Raw genomic sequence first — 18,150 nt, forward strand, 5'->3', positions numbered from 1 at the left:
TTTCCCAAACCTGTGAGCTCATGTGCTAAAACCACTAAGCAGGCTCTACAATGATGACCAGAGAAATGGCACCTGCCATCCTGGAATTTATAGACTAGAGCTGAGTTTTCCCATAGGATAGCCACTAGCCACCTGTGGCTATTTAAGGTTAAATTAATTAAAATTAAATGCAATTTAAAATTCAGTTTCTCAGTCACACCAGCCATACTAGAAATGCATGAAACGCACATGGAACTAGTGGCTGCCATGCGGATAGCGCGGATATAGACTGTTTCCATCGTCTCGGGGATTTATCAAAGGATTGTAGGAGAGAGAAGGGACTGAAGCCCAGGTCATTTATCAGTTGGACCCTGGCCTTTGCTTTGAGGTTTCTGTCACGTGATCTACATTCCCTTCATTGCTCAGGCAGGTCCCTCACATGTAGCAAGGTGTCCTAGAGGGGCCCTGTGTTGCTGGGTGAAGAGGAGGGCTCAGATAACTCCAGGGGGGGAGGGCGCCCCGTTTGATAGGTGAATCCTGCTTACTTGTGGCTCTCAGTTTAAGAAGCGCTTCAGGAGCCACAGTTTCATTTCATTCGTTAAACAGATACTGGGTGACGATGGAGATATGAGTATTGCACTCCTGGAGTTTATGTCTTCATTAACACCAAGAGGCTAGGTAGGCTCTTATCTTCCCCAGCAGCCATTCAACAGGTCGTTTCAGGTTTTCAAGTAGGAAGTTGTTTTTTTGTGTGTGACAGAGACAGAGAGAGGGACAGATACAGACAGATAGGACAGGAAGGGAGAGAGATGAGCGGCATCAATTCTTCGTTGTGGCTCCTTAGTTGTTCATTGATTACTTTCTCGTAAGTGCCTTGACCGGGGGATGGGGCACTACAGCAGAGCAAGTGACCCCTTGCTCAAGCCAGCGACCATGGGGTCATGCTATGATCCCACGCTCAAGCCAGCAACCCTGTGCTCAAGCTGGTGAGCCCGCACTCAAGCTGGCGACCTTGGGGTTTTGAACCTGGGTCCTCTGCATCCCAGTCCGACGCTCTATCCACTGTGCAGCCACCTGGTCAGGCTAAGTAGGAAGGTTTTAGTATGACAGTGTGTGTGGGGGGGATAGGGGTAGTAAAGGCACAATAGACATACATAACCCATGAGGAATCTTGTTGCCCCAAGTGAGGCACAGAGGACAGGGAGGCAGTGATGGACTCAGGAATGACCTATGAGGAGACTGTTCCTGACAACCTGGATTCTCAGGTGGCATAAAGTTACTGCCTGAGTACCAGTACTGGTGATCAGGAGTACGCAGTGACTACTTCCTTGTACCCTAACCTATACTTGGCTCTGCCAACCTCATTCCTGTTTGGGCCTTTCCATCACGGGTGATGTTTGAGCTCCTAGCAGCTGTGACAGGAACGGGCGCTTAGTTAGATCCCGGAATTGCCCTTCTGCCTGCTTGTCGATGTCAAAACTCATTACTCATTTATATAATGCCTTATGCATCGATTATTAACATCGGCCTGCAGGCCGACCTTTGAGCTTGGTTTCCTAGCATGAAGGGTCACTAGGACATACCTTGTGAAATCCAAACAGTGTCTCTGATTGCCTGGATTTTGTGTGGAACCTGGTGTCTGTGCACCTGAGCGGTTTCCTTGGCTGACTTGTGAGTAGAGAACTCATTGGCAGATTGCTTCTTCATTTCGTGTTTGTCTTTAGTCAGGCAGAGCTAGTGTGGGGTGACTTCTCTGAGCACAGAATGATAGTCAGGGGTTGTAGTTGCTTATAACAAACCGACGGGGAAAGTGGAAACATTTTTGTGGTAACCTGATGTTAGGGAGTCTTTCCAACATGGCTGTAACATGTGTACGCCACTGACTCTTCTGTGCTTGGGCCTCTCTTTCTAGACAGCGCACACGGGAGGCAGGTGATAGGATACTGGGCAGTATCTAGAAGCTAGGGATGAGATAGGAGAGGACAGGGCTGGAGCTGGGAGACTTGAGTCGCGGCCCCAGTGGGCCTGGGCATTGGGTTGGAGAGCGGGCCAGAGATCTGGACGGAGAAGCCAAAGCGGAAGTAAGAACTGGGCTGCTGTGAGCTGGACAAAATGAGGAAGGCTCCGGAGAAAGCAGAATCCCGATGGCGACAGAACGTAGAGGAGCTGGAGGAGGTCGGCCGTCAGCAGGGTTTGGTGGTGGCTGCTGAAAATCAGTCTGCCAAGCCCATGAGCCTGGGCCACGGCCATCTCGGGCCTCTTAGGACTGTTTTGTTTGCTTTGTGAGGCCGTTATGCTGGACATGGTAGGTAGCGAGCCAGCGCTGGCAGGTGTGAGGGGGCGAGGCCCCCCAGGAACTGGGAAATGCTCGTCATGCCTGAGCACTGATAGAAGATACAGCTCCTCTTCGAGACAGCTGCTGCTGGAGGAGGCCCGCCGCCCGCCAGCCTGCATCTCATCTATGGTCTTGGCTTTGCCTTTAATTATTAAAGTCATGAGCTGTTTAAACACTCACCTGAAGCATCACTGTAAATAATTTTCCCATCCTGGGGTCAGAGAAGCTTCGGCAGAGAGGAGTTTTGCAGCTGTGCTTCTAGATTGCCCGGGTTGCTCCCTTAAGGAACGGACACCTGGGCGACCAGGAAACGCAGAGATGCCCTTGACGGTGGGTGCACACTCCAGACTGTCTTTCGGATTGGCGTTTTACTTAATTTGCGTAAATCTTAATTCAAGGAGAAGAGAAGAGAGTATTCCTTTTCATTGTAGGTAAGGAAGAAGCTGTGCTGTTAGATGATGTAAAATATTTAACACACTCTTTAAAAAATTAAACTGCCCAGGAGCCTTTGATTGGTGGCGCCCATGGCAACACGCATGGTTTTCAGGCGTGTCTTCCTGGGGCTTTTGAGCTTCTCAGAAGGGGTGGGGGACCTGTCTCTTTGAGGACTGGTCAGTGAGAGGGCTGAGTGGCCCCTTCAGAGGAATGAAGCTGGGGGTGGTCTTTATAAATAGAGAGGAGTGAATGGGAGGAGGAGAACGCACCGTCCTTTGGGGGCTTGTTCATTTATTCCATTTTACTGACCTCCGTTAGTTCTGGCTCTTAGGACTCTTCGTCCCCCCTCAGGTCTCCTGCCCACGTGGTCTCCCTTCACCTGGTCAGCCCGCTCCCCCTCCCGGCCCCACCTGAAGCAGCAGAGAAGGGGCCGCTGCCGGACCCTCCTGTGCGAGGCTGTCAGAGTTTGGTGTTCTGGACACCGCATTCTGCACGGCACCTGTCTCGGCGGCTTTGTTACACTTGTGTAGAAAATCATTCATTGTCCGCCTGCCTGACCCACCCGTCTATAGGAGCCACGATGACAGTGGCCAGGGCTGTTTCTCGTCACCATTCTATCCCCAAAGTTCAACATGTGCGTGGGCCCGAGTAGCTGCCCTCTGTCTGTGGAGTACATTAGTTCATTTGTTAAGTTTTGGGTTCAGGACCAGATTCTGGGGCTACAAAGAGACTGAAACGGCCTTGCCACCCGCAGGCTGTTTGTTCCTGAGTTCTCCAGGTCTCCATGGAGGGCAGGGTGAGAACTTGATCAGTTCAAGTTCTGTTTATTCCTTAATTCAAGTATAGAACTATGTAGCTTTCCTGTGTACAACACAGATTTATAATTAACTTATAAGTAAGCGTGCTCGATGCTATTTTACTAATAGGAGTGACTAAAAAGTTTGGTGATGACTGGTCTGAAGGGAGAGGTAGGCACATGGAAAGGTCTTTATGCTGAAGCACTAAGTTGGGGCAAGGACAGGGTGCAGTGGGGGCCACCCAGAGCGGAGCTGGAGCCGGGCCAGAGGAGGGCACTCCTGACGGAGGGCAGAGGGACCAGCACGAGCAGAGGCGGGTGGCATGAGGAAGCTGCGGGACTGAGAGAAGAGCATATGTTTTTTTTTTTTTTTTTTTCATTTTTCTGAAGCTGGAAACAGGGAGAGACAGTCAGACAGACTCCCGCATGCGCCCCACCGGGATCCACCCGGCACGCCCACCCGGGGCGACGCTCTGCCCACCAGGGGGCGATGCTCTGCCCATCCTGGGCGTCGCCATATTGCAACCAGAGCCACTCTAGCGCCTGAGGCAGAGGCCAAGGAGCCATCCCCAGCGCCCGGGCCATCTTTGCTCCAATGGAGCCTCGGCTGCGGGAGGGGAAGAGAGAGACAGAGAGGAAAGCGCAGCGGAGGGGTGGAGAAGCAAATGGGCGCTTCTCCTATGTGCCCTGGCCGGGAATTGAACCCGGGTCCTCCGCACGCTAGGCCGACGCTCTACCGCTGAGCCAACCGGCCAGGGCCAAGAGCATATGTTTTAATCAGGCTGGAGTGTAAGGTGGGGGAGGGAGGCTGCTAGAAGCCCCTTCTGGTACTGGGAGGGGTTGAGAATTGCTAATACCAAGATGGAGGAGCCTGGGCCCTTGTCTGCACAGTGAGGCAAATCAGCAGCAGCAGCACAAGGCAGGCCCTGGAATTCAGAAGAGGGCAGATATTTTGGTTAAGAGGTATCAGCATTGCCTGACCAGGCGGTGGTGCAGTGGATAGAGCATCGGACTGGGACGCAGAGAACCCAGGTTCAATACCCCAAGGTCGCCAGCTTGAACGCGGGCTCATCTGGTTTGAGCAAGGCTCACCCGCTTGAGCCCAAGGTCGCTGGCTTGAGCAAGGGGTCGTTCGGTCTGCTGTAGCCCCCCTGGTCAAGGCACATATGAGAAAGTAATCAATGAACAACTAAAGTGCCACAATGAAGAATTGATGCTTCTTATCTCTCTCCCTTCCTGTCTGTCTATCCCTCTCTCTGACTCTCTGTCTCTGTCAAAAAAAAAAAAAAAAAAAAGAGGGATCAGCAATGTCATGGTTTTAAAACCTACCCTTTCTTCGTTGCAGAAGGGAAGGGAGAGGCCTGGGGACTACTCAGGCTTCGTTCAGGCTCATCTCAGGGTTAGGCTTCTCCATAAAGTTCTCTTTCATGTGCTCCCACCCAGTGAGAGCTTTACCTTAATGTCATCTCGACCTCTCTGCAGACTCTCTTTTCTGAACTACAGAATTGTATATGAACAAGAAAACAGAGTATGGCATATGTAAATATGTATATTTGATGTATTTACTTACCTGTGTAATCATATACACGCCTTTCTTTTCTTTTTTGTTTTTAAGTCCCAGGGCTTGAAGTAATTATGTAGTTAGAAATTAGAATCCACATAGAGTATGGCTAGATAAGGTGTAATTAAAGAGGAAAGCCTAATTTTGGACGAATGATAAGAGGTCATTTGACTCAGTCTGGGCCCAAATCCAATCTTGGAAGAACAGTAAGAGGTCATTTGGATGTACGGAGCTTGAGGCCACCCAGGAGCCCAACCTGGCCTGAGAATTGGACCGATTCTGTTTCAGTTCACTGTGAAAGCTATTCATTGAGCATTTATTGGTATAGGGTATTGTGGGAGGCCCAGCCACGAGTAAAGAAAATGTCTCGATCTCAGGGAGGACACGGGAGGACATTGCCTTGAGAACAACTAGGAGGCCTCAGGTGGAGAGGTGACCCCAGGGGGAGGGGGGTTGGGGTCGGCTGGGGAAAGAGTCACAGAGTTGGTGGCCTTTAAGAAGTGCCGTGAACGGTTAGGAGGGTTTCAAGAGCAAGGACAAGAACTTTCTGGCATATTAGAGGCACGCAGATCGTATTTGTGGAATGAATGCCAGGCTGAGTTTGGAGGGAGAGGAACGGGGCCAGGCTGTCGGGAGGCCCTTGCGGTGTGGTGAGGGGTAGAGCCCACAGCTCTGGCGGGGCAGCGGCAGCAGAGGCCAGGGCACACCAGGCCGAGGCCCTCCGCCGGGCGGGGGTGGCTGTGAGGGGCTGAGACTGCTGTGGGCCCTGGAGGTCCACGGAGGGGCCTTGGACAGAGCCTGGAAGGACCCATTGGAGAGGGGAAGGGGAGAAGGTAAGACTTGCCAAAGGGAGGGGAGTGATGTGGGCAGAGGTCTAGAGAGGAGCCGAGAGAGAGGGGCACCTGGTGGAGCAGGTGCAGCCCGGCGGACTAGTTCCTGGGGGCAGGAGGGGTATTAATCCAGTGAGGCGGAGGAACCATGGCGGGTTGCCGGACAGGAGGCCACCATGGCAAAGGCCTGTGGAAGGAAGAGGAACCCGGGCCTGGTGGGTGGAACAGGCTTCTGAGGAGCTCAGCCTGACCTCCTTGGTGCTGAGGTGATGGGAACCAGGCGCAGATGGCGGGGCCGTCTGCAGTTCGTTTTGTCACTGACGGGTTACTGGTCTTGGTGATAAGAGGAGGAGAGAAGTAAGGCAAGGGAAGAGGTGGAGGTGACTGCCAGCTTCCTAGCCTGGGAGAATGGTGGCACCTGAGAGAGGAGGGGGGCCAGCTAGAGGACAGAAGGTGTGGGCAGAGGCCCCGGGTCTCTAGAGCCCAGAAGCTCCTGTTCTAACCCCAGCCCTGCCTCTGGACTCTCTGGGAGACCTTGGGCCAATGCTTATATCTCCCAAGTTCCATTTTGTTATGGGTAGGCTGCTCCGCCTTACAGTGCAAGCTCATCTCACCCACTGGCGGTGTCACAGCCTGAGGGCTTGCAAGGGGGAGGGTCTGGCCTGGAGATCTGGGAGGCCCACGTGGAGGTGAGGGGAGAAACCGCCTGGTCCCACTGCTTATCTTCCTGCTGTGTGGTTGAGGTCAGCACTCCATGCTGGGGCTGCACAGGGAGGGGTCGTTCATCTTCCTGAGTTCACAGCAAGGAGATTGTCAGGGCAGGGAACTGTTGTCAGTGAGCTCCTTCCCCTCCTCCTCTTCCCTGCCCCGTCTCCACTCACCAACCAATCTCCTGGAAATTTATGGCTTTGGACTTTTAGAAGCAGAGTCCTTGCATAGAAGGCTTCCTGGCAGAGGAGGGCTTGGACAGAACTTGAGAAAGGACAGAGGGAAGTATTTCCAGAGGAGAAGGACAAGTTATATTACAGAATTTAACACAGAGAGTCCAGAAAGGAAACTCTATGTTTTTTTGAAGGGTGTATGCCAGCTCTGGGCCAGCTTTCATGATCTTTGTCTCATAATTTTTATATCATTCCTGCTTCTCTTATTATCCCATTTTACAGATAAGGCAACAGGATTAGAGAGATGAACTAATTTGTCCAAGGTCTCAGGGCAGGATTTCATTTTATCCAGGTCTTTGACTCCATTGGCAACAAATCTCTATTTCTGCATCCTGCAAATACTGTATTTCCTGGCTGTGGGGGAACACAGGGAATAAAAGAGAACGATTTGTCTTTATGACCCTTATTCCCAGTTAGGCACTTACGTGCCACGTGGGTCCAGCTGCCATCGGACAGCAGTGTTCAGAGCATGTCTGAGAGAATGGTGACGGGCTGCTCAGAGCTCACCAGTCCTCACGGATTAGGAAACTGAGGCCCAGAAAGGGAAAAGGGCTATGCCGCAGTCAGGGCAGAATGGGGATAAGAACTGGAAGAGTCCAGAGACTTTGAGGCTTTTTGGCTCTTTTAAGGCCTCCCTGTGGAAAAGTTTGTTTATGGACAACAATGGAAACCTTTGTCAGGAGAGTTGGTCTGGGCAGGGTTGGATCTGAAAGGTCTTCGCTATCTCATTCTCTCTCTCTCTCTCTCTCTTTCTCTCTGTGTGTGTGTGTTTTCTTTCCTTCACTTTAACCTCAGATGCCTTTGAACCAGCAGGAAGGATTCCTTCTGACCAAAGGTTAAGACCAAAGGCATTTAACAGGTGGAAAGGGCATAGGAAGGAGGGGGAAGATCAGAAGCCACAGAAATAGAAGACTAAACTCTAGGCTTGGCTAAAAAGAATGTTCCAGGCCTGCAAATAATCCCTAACAATTATTGAGTACTCATTGTGCCAGTGAATCTTTATGTGACCTTTTGTGTGACTGCCATGGCCGTCCCATGAGGTAGGGGCTTTTCTGTCGTTGCCATTTTACAGGTGAAGGAACTGAGGCTCAAAGAGACTGTGTCATCTACCTAAAGTCACAGGGAGTGAGACACAGAGGCAGGACTCCGACTAAGGTCCACCTGATTGAAAGCTCTGCCTTTTAACCTCCTAGCTATTTGTAGGGCTAAGAGCTCCAAGTGCCCGAGCATGTGGGGGTGTGTGGAATAGAACATTTAGGGAGGTCACCCTTTGGCAGTTGTTCTTGGCTATGGGCGCTCTTACCTCTAGGGGACATTTGACAATGTCTGGAGACATCTTTGATTGTCACAATTTAGAGGATGCTACTTGGCATTTGGTGGGTAGAAACCAGTGTGCTGCTAAGTCTTCCAGTGCACAGGACAGCCCCACGACAAAGCGGGATCCCACATCCAATGTCAATGTGCTGCTAAGTCCTACAGTGCACAGGACAGTCCCACGACAAAGCGGGATCCCACATCCAATGTCAGTGTGCTGCTAACGGGATCCCACATCCAGTGTCAGTGTGCTGCTAACGGGATCCCACATCCAGTGTCAGTGTGCTGCTAAGTCTTCCAGTGCACAGGACAGCCCCACGACAAAGCGGGATCCCACATCCAATGTCAGTGTGCTGCTAAGTCTTCCAGTGCACAGGGAAGCCCCACGACAAAGCGGGATCCCACATCCAGTGTCAGTGTGCTGCTAAGTCTTCCAGTGCACGGGACAGCCCCACGACAAAGCGGGACCCCACATCCAGTGTCAGTGTGCTGCTAAGTCTTCCAGTGCACAGGGAAGCCCCACGACAAAGCGGGATCCCACATCCAGTGTCAGTGTGCTGCTAAGTCTTCCAGTGCACGGGACAGCCCCACGACAAAGCGGGATCCCACATCCAATGTCAGTGTGCTGCTAAGTCCTACAGTGCACAGGACAGTCCCACGACAAAGCGGGATCCCACATCCAATGTCAGTGTGCTGCTAACGGGATCCCACATCCAGTGTCAGTGTGCTGCTAACGGGATCCCACATCCAGTGTCAGTGTGCTGCTAAGTCTTCCAGTGCACAGGACAGCCCCACGACAAAGCGGGACCCCACATCCAGTGTCAGTGTGCTGCTAAGTCTTCCAGTGCACGGGACAGCCCCACGACAAAGCGGGATCCCACATCCAGTGTCAGTGTGCTGCTAAGTCTTCCAGTGCACAGGGAAGCCCCACGACAAAGCGGGATCCCACATCCAATGTCAGTGTGCTGCTAAGTCTTCCAGTGCACGGGACAGTCCCACGACAAAGCGGGATCCCACGTCCAATGTCAGTGTGCTGAGGTCGGGCAGCCTTGCCCTCTGGACCCTGGCTGGGTTTTTACCTCCGAGCACAGGGCTGGTGGAAGGCCACCTGGAAAGCCCATCTGAGGAACTCCTGGTGTTCCTTTAGCTCCAGAGACTTTTGTTGTGTGTTAATGAGTGTTTTCAGTTTGGGCTCCTCATGTGCTGAGTTCTACAGAGCCTAGATCAGGGGTCCCCAAACTACGGCCCGCGGGCCACATGCGGCCCCCTGAGGCCATTTATCCGGCCCCCGCCGCATTTCCGGAAGGGGCACCTCTTTCATTGGTGGTCAGTGAGAGGAGCATAGTTCCCATTGAAATACTGGTCAGTTTGTTGATTTAAATTTACTTGTTTTTTATTTTAAATATTGTATTTGTTCCCATTTTGTTTTTTTTACTTTAAAATAAGATATGTGCAGTGTGCATAGGGATTTGTTCATAGTTTGTTTTATAGTCCGGCCCTCCAATGGTCTGAGGGACAGTGAACTGGCCCCCTGTGTAAAAAGTTTGGGAACCCCTGGCTTAGATGGTGGTAATGGTGGGTGGAGGCCAGGGGGTTACATTCCAGTCAAGTGTGACAGGCCAGCGAGGCTCAGGGCTGCAGATGAGCCGGACAGGTGAGCCGTGTGCAGGGCCCTGTCCAGGCTGCTGAGAACTGACTTGGCTGTTTCTCTGCGTGTAGCTGAAACAAGAACTCAGATCCAGTCACTTGTCTATTTTCTCCTGAAATGCCGTTATGGAATGATTGCCATGACTGCACACCACAGAAAGGCCTGAGGAAGGGCTGCATGTTGCAGACGTACGGGGTAGGACTAGGCTGCAGACGTACGGGGTAGGACTAGGCTGCAGACGTACTGGGGTAGGACTAGGCTGCAGACGTACGGGGTAGGACTAGGCTGCAGACGTACGGGGTAGGACTAGGCTGCAGACGTACGGGGTAGGACTAGGCTGCAGACGTACGGGGTAGGACTAGGCTGCAGACGTACGGGGTAGGACTAGGCTGCAGACGTACGGGGGTAGGACTAGGCTGCAGACGTACGGGGTAGGACTAGGCTGCAGACGTACGGGGTAGGACTAGGCTGCAGACGTACGGGGTAGGACTAGGCTGCAGACGTACTGGGGTAGGACTAGGCTGCAGACGTACTGGGGTAGGACTAGGCTGCAGACGTACGGGGTAGGACTAGGCTGCAGACGTACGGGGTAGGACTAGGCTGCTTGCCCAGCCCCTTTGCTGCTAGTTACTGTTTAACTCTAGTCTGCCCCATGCCGCTTAGGGCAGACAGACAAACAGATCTGGGGAAGACCCAGGACTCGGCCTTTCCTTGAGTTTCTCTGAGCCGCTGTATCTGAGCACTGTCAGCAGTCGAGTGGGCCGGGTGGAGCAGCCCATCGCCGGGGGAGGTGCTGCTGGGGCAGTCTGAGCGCGGCACCCCCCCACCCCCAGCTCCTCTTCCAGGTCGGACACAGAAATGTTGTGTCTGCGCCCTGCTCTCGGCTGTGTACATCACCAGGGAGGGTTTCTGCCAGGAGCAGCCTCCCTGCCTCCCTTTGGAACCCTGGAGTCCAGGGGTCCCCAAACTATGGCCCGCGGGCCGCATGCGGCCCCCTGAGGCCATTTATCCGGCCCCCGCCGCACTTCTGGAAGGGGCACCTCTCTCATTGGTGGTCAGTGACAGGAGCATAGTTCCCATTGAAATACTGGTCTGTTTGTTGATTTAAATTTACTTGTTCTTTATTTTAAATATTGTATTTGTTCCCATTTTGTTTTTTTACTTTAAAATAAGATATGTGCAGTGTGCATAGGGATTTGTTCATAGTTTTTTTTTATAGTCCGGCCCTCCAACGGTCTGAGGGACAGTGAACTGGCCCCCTGTGTAAAAAGTTTGGGGACCCCTGCTGTAGTCCTCCCTTGCCAAACTTGCTACCACGGAGCCTTTCCCCTGCTGGCCTCACTGAGGGGACAGTCACCCACTTCCCTTCCATCTCTTGGTCCCCCACCCGAGACCTCCCTCATGAAGCTCTCAGGCCACTCCAACATCCAGGGCCACCTCCCTCCTATAGACAGCTCTGCTCCAGAGGCTCCTTTGGTCATTTTTTCAGTCATTGAATTCTCAGTCTTTCCTGTGTCACCTTCTGACCTCTCCAGTGGCTCAGTAACTAATTAGCTGTGTGCCCTTGGATGAGCGAGTCACTGAACCTCTGGAGAAGCAATAGTGTCGAGTCAGGTGACTTCAGTTCCTTTCCAGCGTCAGTGTCAAATGAGGGTCACAATCGTAGGACCTGGGGTGTCTCTCTAAGGTCAGTGGGAATTCAGTTTCCTCTTTGTTCTCATACGGGTTCATGCAAAACTAGTTGTTATTTGGTCTTCAGACTAAATAAATAAAGATTTTCATATTCTTTACTCAGTAGACGTTTGTTGAATGCCTGCTACATTCAAGGGCATGTGGTGGGTTCAGCAGGGTTGTAAGATGGGTCTCTTGGGCTTTGCCTTCAAGGAGCAAAGCCTTATGGGGTGGTGGGTGTGTCTGTACAAAACCATAACAGAGAATACTTTCTAGTATATCACCCTGTGCCCATCCTTGGTACCGGCTATCACAGTCACGTACACACACACACACACACACACACACACACACACACACACACACACGTACACACATAAACACATGCACAAATTCAAGTTCCACTAGAGGTGAATTTTTTTCAGTACTTACTATGTGCCTAACATAATGAACCGTCAGTAAAAACTATGTTAAATGAATGCAGTAAAGAATGGCACCATTTGACTTGGATTTTTTTGGTTTTTAAGGGGGTGGGGGTGGGGACAGACAGGAACAAACAGACAGGAAGGGAGAGAGATGAGAAGCATCAACTTGTAGTTGTGGCACTTTAGTTGTTCATTGATTGCTTTCTCATATGTGCCTTGATGGTGGGGAGGGGCTCCAGCTGAGCCAGTGACCCCTTGCTCAAGCCAGTGACCATAGGCTCAAGCCAGCAACTTTGGGCCCAAGCCAACAACCATGGGGTCATGTTCAAGTCAGATGAACCTGTGCTCAAGCTGGTGACCTCGGGGTTTCCAACCTGGGACCTCAGCATCCCAGGTTGATGCTCTATCCACTGTGCCACTGCTTGATTGGCTTGACTTGGGTTTTGAAGGAATTGTAGAAATTAGATCTGCATAGATGGACAGAGGCATGTGACAGACTGGCAGGGGATGGGGTGGGGTGGAGGCAGGAATAGGAAATGGTGTGAGCAAATGCACCGAGATAGTGAAGCCCAAGTCATGCTGGGTAACTGCAGGTCCATTGGGGATTGGATCCTGAGGTATGGTCAGGATGCAAAATGTCTGGAAAGGTAAGTTTGGCCTGGAGTATCTTGTATTCAAGCTTGTACTGAGAGGACTGACTGGATTTATCCGACAGTAGGATGACCTCACATTCCAGTTTCCCAGGGTGGCTTTGCCTGTTGTCACAGTGTGATAATGAATAGTGCCCCCTTTCACTCTCAAGTGTCCCTGTTTGGATGGTACATTCTATCTTGAGAGCTGTGTGGAGCTCCTGAAGGGTTCATAATGGGACATGGTCTAGCTGACCTTTTAGAGGCAGGACATGAGACATTTTTCCAGTCCAGGTAATTCAGGCCTGAGCCTGAGGTGGTGTAGTGTGAAAGAAGGAGGTGGTGTCCTGGCTGGGTAGCTTGGTTGGTTAGAGCAGTGGTCCCCAACCCCCGGGCTGCGGACTGGTACTGGTCCGTGGGCCATTTGGTACTGGTCCGCAGAGAAAGAATAAATAACTTACATTATTTCCGTTTTATTTATATTTAAGTCTGAACGATGTTTTATTTTTTAAAAATGACCAGATTCCCTCTGTTACATCTGTCTAAGACTCACTCTTGATGCTTGTCTTGGTCACATGATACATTTATCCGTCCCACCCTAAAGGCCGGTCCGTGAAAATATTTTCTGACATTAAACCGGTCCGTGGCCCAAAAAAGGTTGGGGACCACTGGGTTAGAGCATCGTCTTGATACACCATTGTCTTTATGTTCACTTCCATGGTCAGGGTACATAGAAGAATCAACCAATAGGCAACCATAAATAAGTGGAACAACAAATCAATCTCTCTCTCTCTTTCTCTCTCTCTCTCTCTCTCTCTTTCTCTCTTCCTCACTCTCTCATTATCCCTCTCTCCCTGTCCCCTTCTCCCCCTCTCATTCTCCTTCTTTCCTTCTCTCCCTCTCCACCTTCTTCTCTTTCTAAAATCAATCAATAAATTAAAAAAAACAAACAAATAGGCCCTGGCCGGTTGGCTCAGTGGTAGAGCGTCAGCCTAGCGTGCGGAGGACCCGGGTTCGATTCCCGGCCAGGGCACACAGGAGAGGCGCCCATTTGCTTCTCCACCCCTCCGCCGCGCCTTCCCCTCTGTCTCTCTCTTCCCCTCCCGCAGCCGAGGCTCCATTGGAGCAAAGAAGGCCCGGGCGCTCGGGATGGCTCTGTGGCCTCTGCCTCAGGCGCTAGAGTGGCTCTGGTCGCAACATGGCGACGCCCAGGATGGGCAGAGCATCGCCCCCTGGTGGGCAGAGCATCGCCCCTGGTGGGTGTGCCGGGTGGATCCCGGTCGGGCGCATGCGGAGTCTGTCTGACTGTCTCTCCCTGTTTCCAGCTTCAGAAAAAACAAACAAACAAACAAACAAACAAACAAACGAGGAGATGGTTACAAAAGAGACTAGAGGCCACAGTGACACCACACATGGTCTTTAAGAGGCTCCAAAGCAGCTCTTCCAAAGAAAGACCCATCCTAAAATTCAGGCATCCTGGCTGAGCGTTTTTCTAACTTGAGTTAGAAAAGAAAATACGTGTGTGTGTTTCCTGAGCAATTAAAGGTCAGAGGAGCTTTCCCCCAGCGTCCAGATTGTTCTGCTGAAACACACTGGCATTCGCTTTTCCTAAACCCCAGCATTGTTCCTTGGAATTTAAAATAGGTTATGAATGTGCTTGATGTCAGGAAAGATAAATCTGTGAGGAGGACTGTAGTCATTACATTTCCTTTTTAAGTAGAAACAATATAAAGAGCTTAATTCAGTCCTGAATCAATCTCACTTTGTTGCCATGATTGTGTAAAACCTGAACTGCCTTCTGTCTGTCACACTGTTTATATTCCCCCTCCGTTCCCATCTCCTGGGCCCGCTCGGAGTCAGAGCCTTTTTAGGCCATGCACGGCTCTCCTCTCCTGGCTGTTTTCTTGAGGGTTGTGCTATAAGCAATGACTTCCTTTAATATCTAGGGTTGCTCTTCAGGGTGGCTATTGACTAATGCCCCCAAATGAGCTTCTTTTTTTTTTTTTGTCTAAGGGAGTTGGAAAGCTAAATTCTTGGGCTATTTTCTTCCTATTAAAAAGATTATTAGATTTTCAAATAGTTGATACATACACATGGTTCAGAAATCAAAGCACTATATAAATGTATGCATAGAAAATTTTCATTCTCATCCCTGTGATGTCTGCTTCACTCCCTCCCCCAACCTGTACCCCATTAGGTGGGTCAGTTTGCCCATGACAGTCCCAGGTTATGTTCTTTGTGCCAGTGGATGATCAGTAACACCCTCTTTCATTCTCAAAAGTGTCCCAGTTTAGGTGATATATGATACGTCCCCCTATCAATAGATAATCACTTTTATTAATTTCGTATGGATGCTTCCAGTATTTCTATATGCAGATACACACATAAGGGGTGACCTACATTGCCTCTGTCACTTCATGACAGATCCTGGAAAACTCCGTACGAGTAGAAATGGAGGAATGTAGAGACTGGTAGGCAGTGCCTTTTCCTCTGCTTGTCAGTTTAGTTGCTAGTTAGGAGTGGCTTCTGTTTACCTAGGGAGAAACGAAAGGCTGTGGGAAATGAAGCCAGCTTCCTTCACTTAGGAAAGCCACTTCAGTAAATGCATCCGGGAAGCACTTATTAACACCAGCTTTCTGCCTAAGATGGTATTAGGTACTTTGGATGAGGTGGGTCCTCCCTTCGTCTGCACTTGTCTAAATGCTTCGAGATCCAGCTCAGCTGTGCAGCCCTTCAGGAAGGCTTCCCTGGTTCCATGGCCAGAATTCTTTGGCATCCCTGGCCATCCACTCTCCATTCATCCAACCATTTATCCACTTCATCAACCTGCATTCCTGAGTGCTTCCTTTCATTGACTTAGTCCGGCCAGCATTCCACAGGACCTGAGCTGGGGACGCAGAGAGGAACGAGATGGACACAGTGAGCCCTAGCTGTAGGAGACAGATAGATGAGTCAACGGGCAGTGGTTTATCTAGGCCACCGGTATCCTGCAGAGGCCTCTCTAAATTAGCGCCTGCTCCTCCCTTCAATCTCTCTTTTTTTCCATGCTAAGCAGTCTCTGTCCCCCCTCTATCCACTATACCTGCGGTGGTAAAAAAAAAAAAAAAAAAAAAAAAAAAAAAAAGCCCTCCTAACTGACTAATGCTAAAGAAAAAGAGCCGTGTGAGGCGGAGCCCCAAGCACCACCCCTCTTTGCCCTTAGTTTCTCCCTCGGAATCAGGGGAGTGAGGTACGACCTGTGAGAACGCTGTTATCTTGGACATTTCAACCACAGTGATTTCAGGAATCGGCCCGGCGGCACAGCCAGCTCCTTATTTTATCTTCTGATAAATACAGCTTCCCTTGCCATTTCCTGGTGCCGTGGAGGTGATCAGTCCAGGATAAGAAATAGCCAGGCCAGGAAAATGACCTTTTAATAAAGTTGAAAGGGCCCCTGGGCGAGCTGGAGTGGCCATTTATGTGGCATGCGCCACCGTACTGTCTACTGTGGTTGTCACCGAAACGTTCCAGGTAACGACTCCAGCTGTAGCTGCTGAGGAAAAGGGATCGAGTCGGCTTGTTCCCGAAGAGGGTTCTGGCTGAATGTTCGCAGATGTTTTTCTACGACTGTGCAAAGCAACCTTCTGCGGGAAGAGGTGAGATTTGTTTGACAACTCACACTCCGCGCTGTTCCTCTGGCCTTCCTGCAGTAACTTTTCTCAGGAAACAGGCAGGTGGTTGGTGTTTGTCTGCTAAGGCCGTTTTGAACCAATGCTTATAGAGTGTTGACCTTGAGCCTGGCCGCACTGGGTAGTTTTACCTCCCATTAAAGCAGTGGTTCTTAATGGTGGGGGGCATCCCAGCCACCTGGGGTGCTTGTTAAAAATGCATATTACTCCCTGGGGGGACCCAATCATCTGTATTTTTAACATGCGTAGGTTTGTGCAGGTTCTATTCGGATATTTTCAGTTCGAGGAACAAACTCCAACTCAAATTGGCTAACAGGGAACATCATTGTTTCAAATAGGACTGGTGCACTGTACTACTCCCAAAACCCACCATTATGTGGTCTGCGGTGGGAGTCATGCCCCTTGAAGTTGAGCAGAGGAGCACTTCTAAATCCTGAAGTAGAGGGAGCTTCTGGCTTGATTGAGTGGCTCTGTGATATCAGCAAGCAGCCAGGTTCTTGCCATCTGGGCCATCTTGGTGCTAGTGACGTTCAGAGGAAGAAGAGGGACGTAGATTGAATTCTGGCTCTCTCAGGTGCCTGGAAGGCACTCCATGGCTCGCTCTTAGGAGCCAGGAAGCTACTACCAAAGACACATCCATGATGTCTTCTTGGCTGGAGCTGGGTCACACGTCTACCCTTGAGCCGATCACTAAGGGCACTTGCACTTCTACAGCCATCTGGAGGAGGGCAGGCACCGGAACAAAATGCAGGCTCTGTTAGGAAGGTAGGAACAGGGGTGAGGGGCTGGGACGGCACCAGCTGGGCCCAGGTCGCAGGTGGTTTGCAGACCACCCGCCAAGAAACTCTGCCTCACGTCATCGTGAACAGTTGGGCTGTCAGTAAGGTTATCTCCGCTGTGCAGCTGAGGAAGTGACACTCCTTGAGCTTCAGTGGCTTGTCTTAGATAACACACCGGGAGGTATGTGGGTTGGGGGTGAGGGCACTGGAGTGTTTGAGAGACCTTATAGTCCTCCAAGAGTAAAGCATCCTTCTTTTGCTTTCCTGAGGTCTCCAGGCAGCTCCCTTCATTTCTGATTTCTCCTCCATGATTACAGTTACTCACGGCAGGAGGCCTTTCTGAGTGTTTCCTATGGAAAAAATTCTCCATGCATGAGGGGAAAAAAAATAGGTTTGCTGCCCCCACTCCACATTGGCTGTGCCCCAAAGCAGTTGGAATAGTGATAACAGTTCACATTTTGGGGGCTACGCACTCAGACCCTGTGCTAGGTGTAGTCATGATCTTCAATCCTGGCAACAACTGCTTGTTAGGTGTTTTTTAAATTTAATTAAGTGAGAGGAGGGGAGACAGAGACAAACTCCTACTAGTACCTGGACCGGTATCCACCTGGCAAACCCCCTGCAGCGTGGTGCTCTGCCCATCTGAGGTGTTGCTCCGTTGTTCAGCAACTGAGCTTTTTCTTAGTGCTTGAGGCGGAAGGCCACGAGCCATCTTCAGCACCCAGGGCCAACTCACTCCAATGGAGCCTTGGCTGCGGGAGGAGAAGAGAGAGACAGAGAGAAAGAAGCGAGAGGGGGAGGGGTGGAGAAGCAGATGGGTGCTTCTCCTGTGTGCCCTGACTGGGAATCAAACCTGGGACATCCACATACCAGGCAGACACTCTACTACTGAGCCAACTGGCCAGGGCTTGAGTTAGGTTTTATTATTCGTATTTCATGGCTGGGGAAATTGAGGCCCAGGAAGGCGACACCGGCAGTGGTGGAGCTGGGCGGCCTGACTCAAAGTGCGAGCCGCTTTCCCGCTCCGCACTGGGGCTTATCAGCAGCTGCCAGCCTTGTTATGCCCCAGAAGGAAGGTTCTCAGGGAAGAGGGTTTTAGTGTCAAAAGAGCTCCAGAGGAGTTGAATGTTTCCTATGGG

At 51.0% G+C, this 18,150-nt stretch overlaps 1 protein-coding gene across 3 annotated transcripts in view; it reads left to right on the plus strand.

The window, feature by feature from the left end:
- The window catches only part of SORBS1 (sorbin and SH3 domain containing 1), a 260,387-nt gene that overhangs the window by 12,151 nt on the left and 230,086 nt on the right, over window positions 1–18,150 (plus strand). Inside the window, exon 1 of one of the 3 annotated variants that reach the window (XM_066354909.1) lies at window positions 15,869–16,199. The exons of the other annotated variants lie outside the window; for them this stretch is intronic. The gene's annotated coding sequence lies outside the window, so the exon portion shown is untranslated. Of the gene's footprint in view, window positions 1–15,868; window positions 16,200–18,150 lie in introns of those variants that run through there. 3 annotated transcript variants of the gene reach the window in all.

This window comes from Saccopteryx leptura, chromosome 13 (genome assembly GCF_036850995.1).
Source record: "Saccopteryx leptura isolate mSacLep1 chromosome 13, mSacLep1_pri_phased_curated, whole genome shotgun sequence".
NCBI lineage: Eukaryota > Metazoa > Chordata > Mammalia > Chiroptera > Emballonuridae > Saccopteryx > Saccopteryx leptura.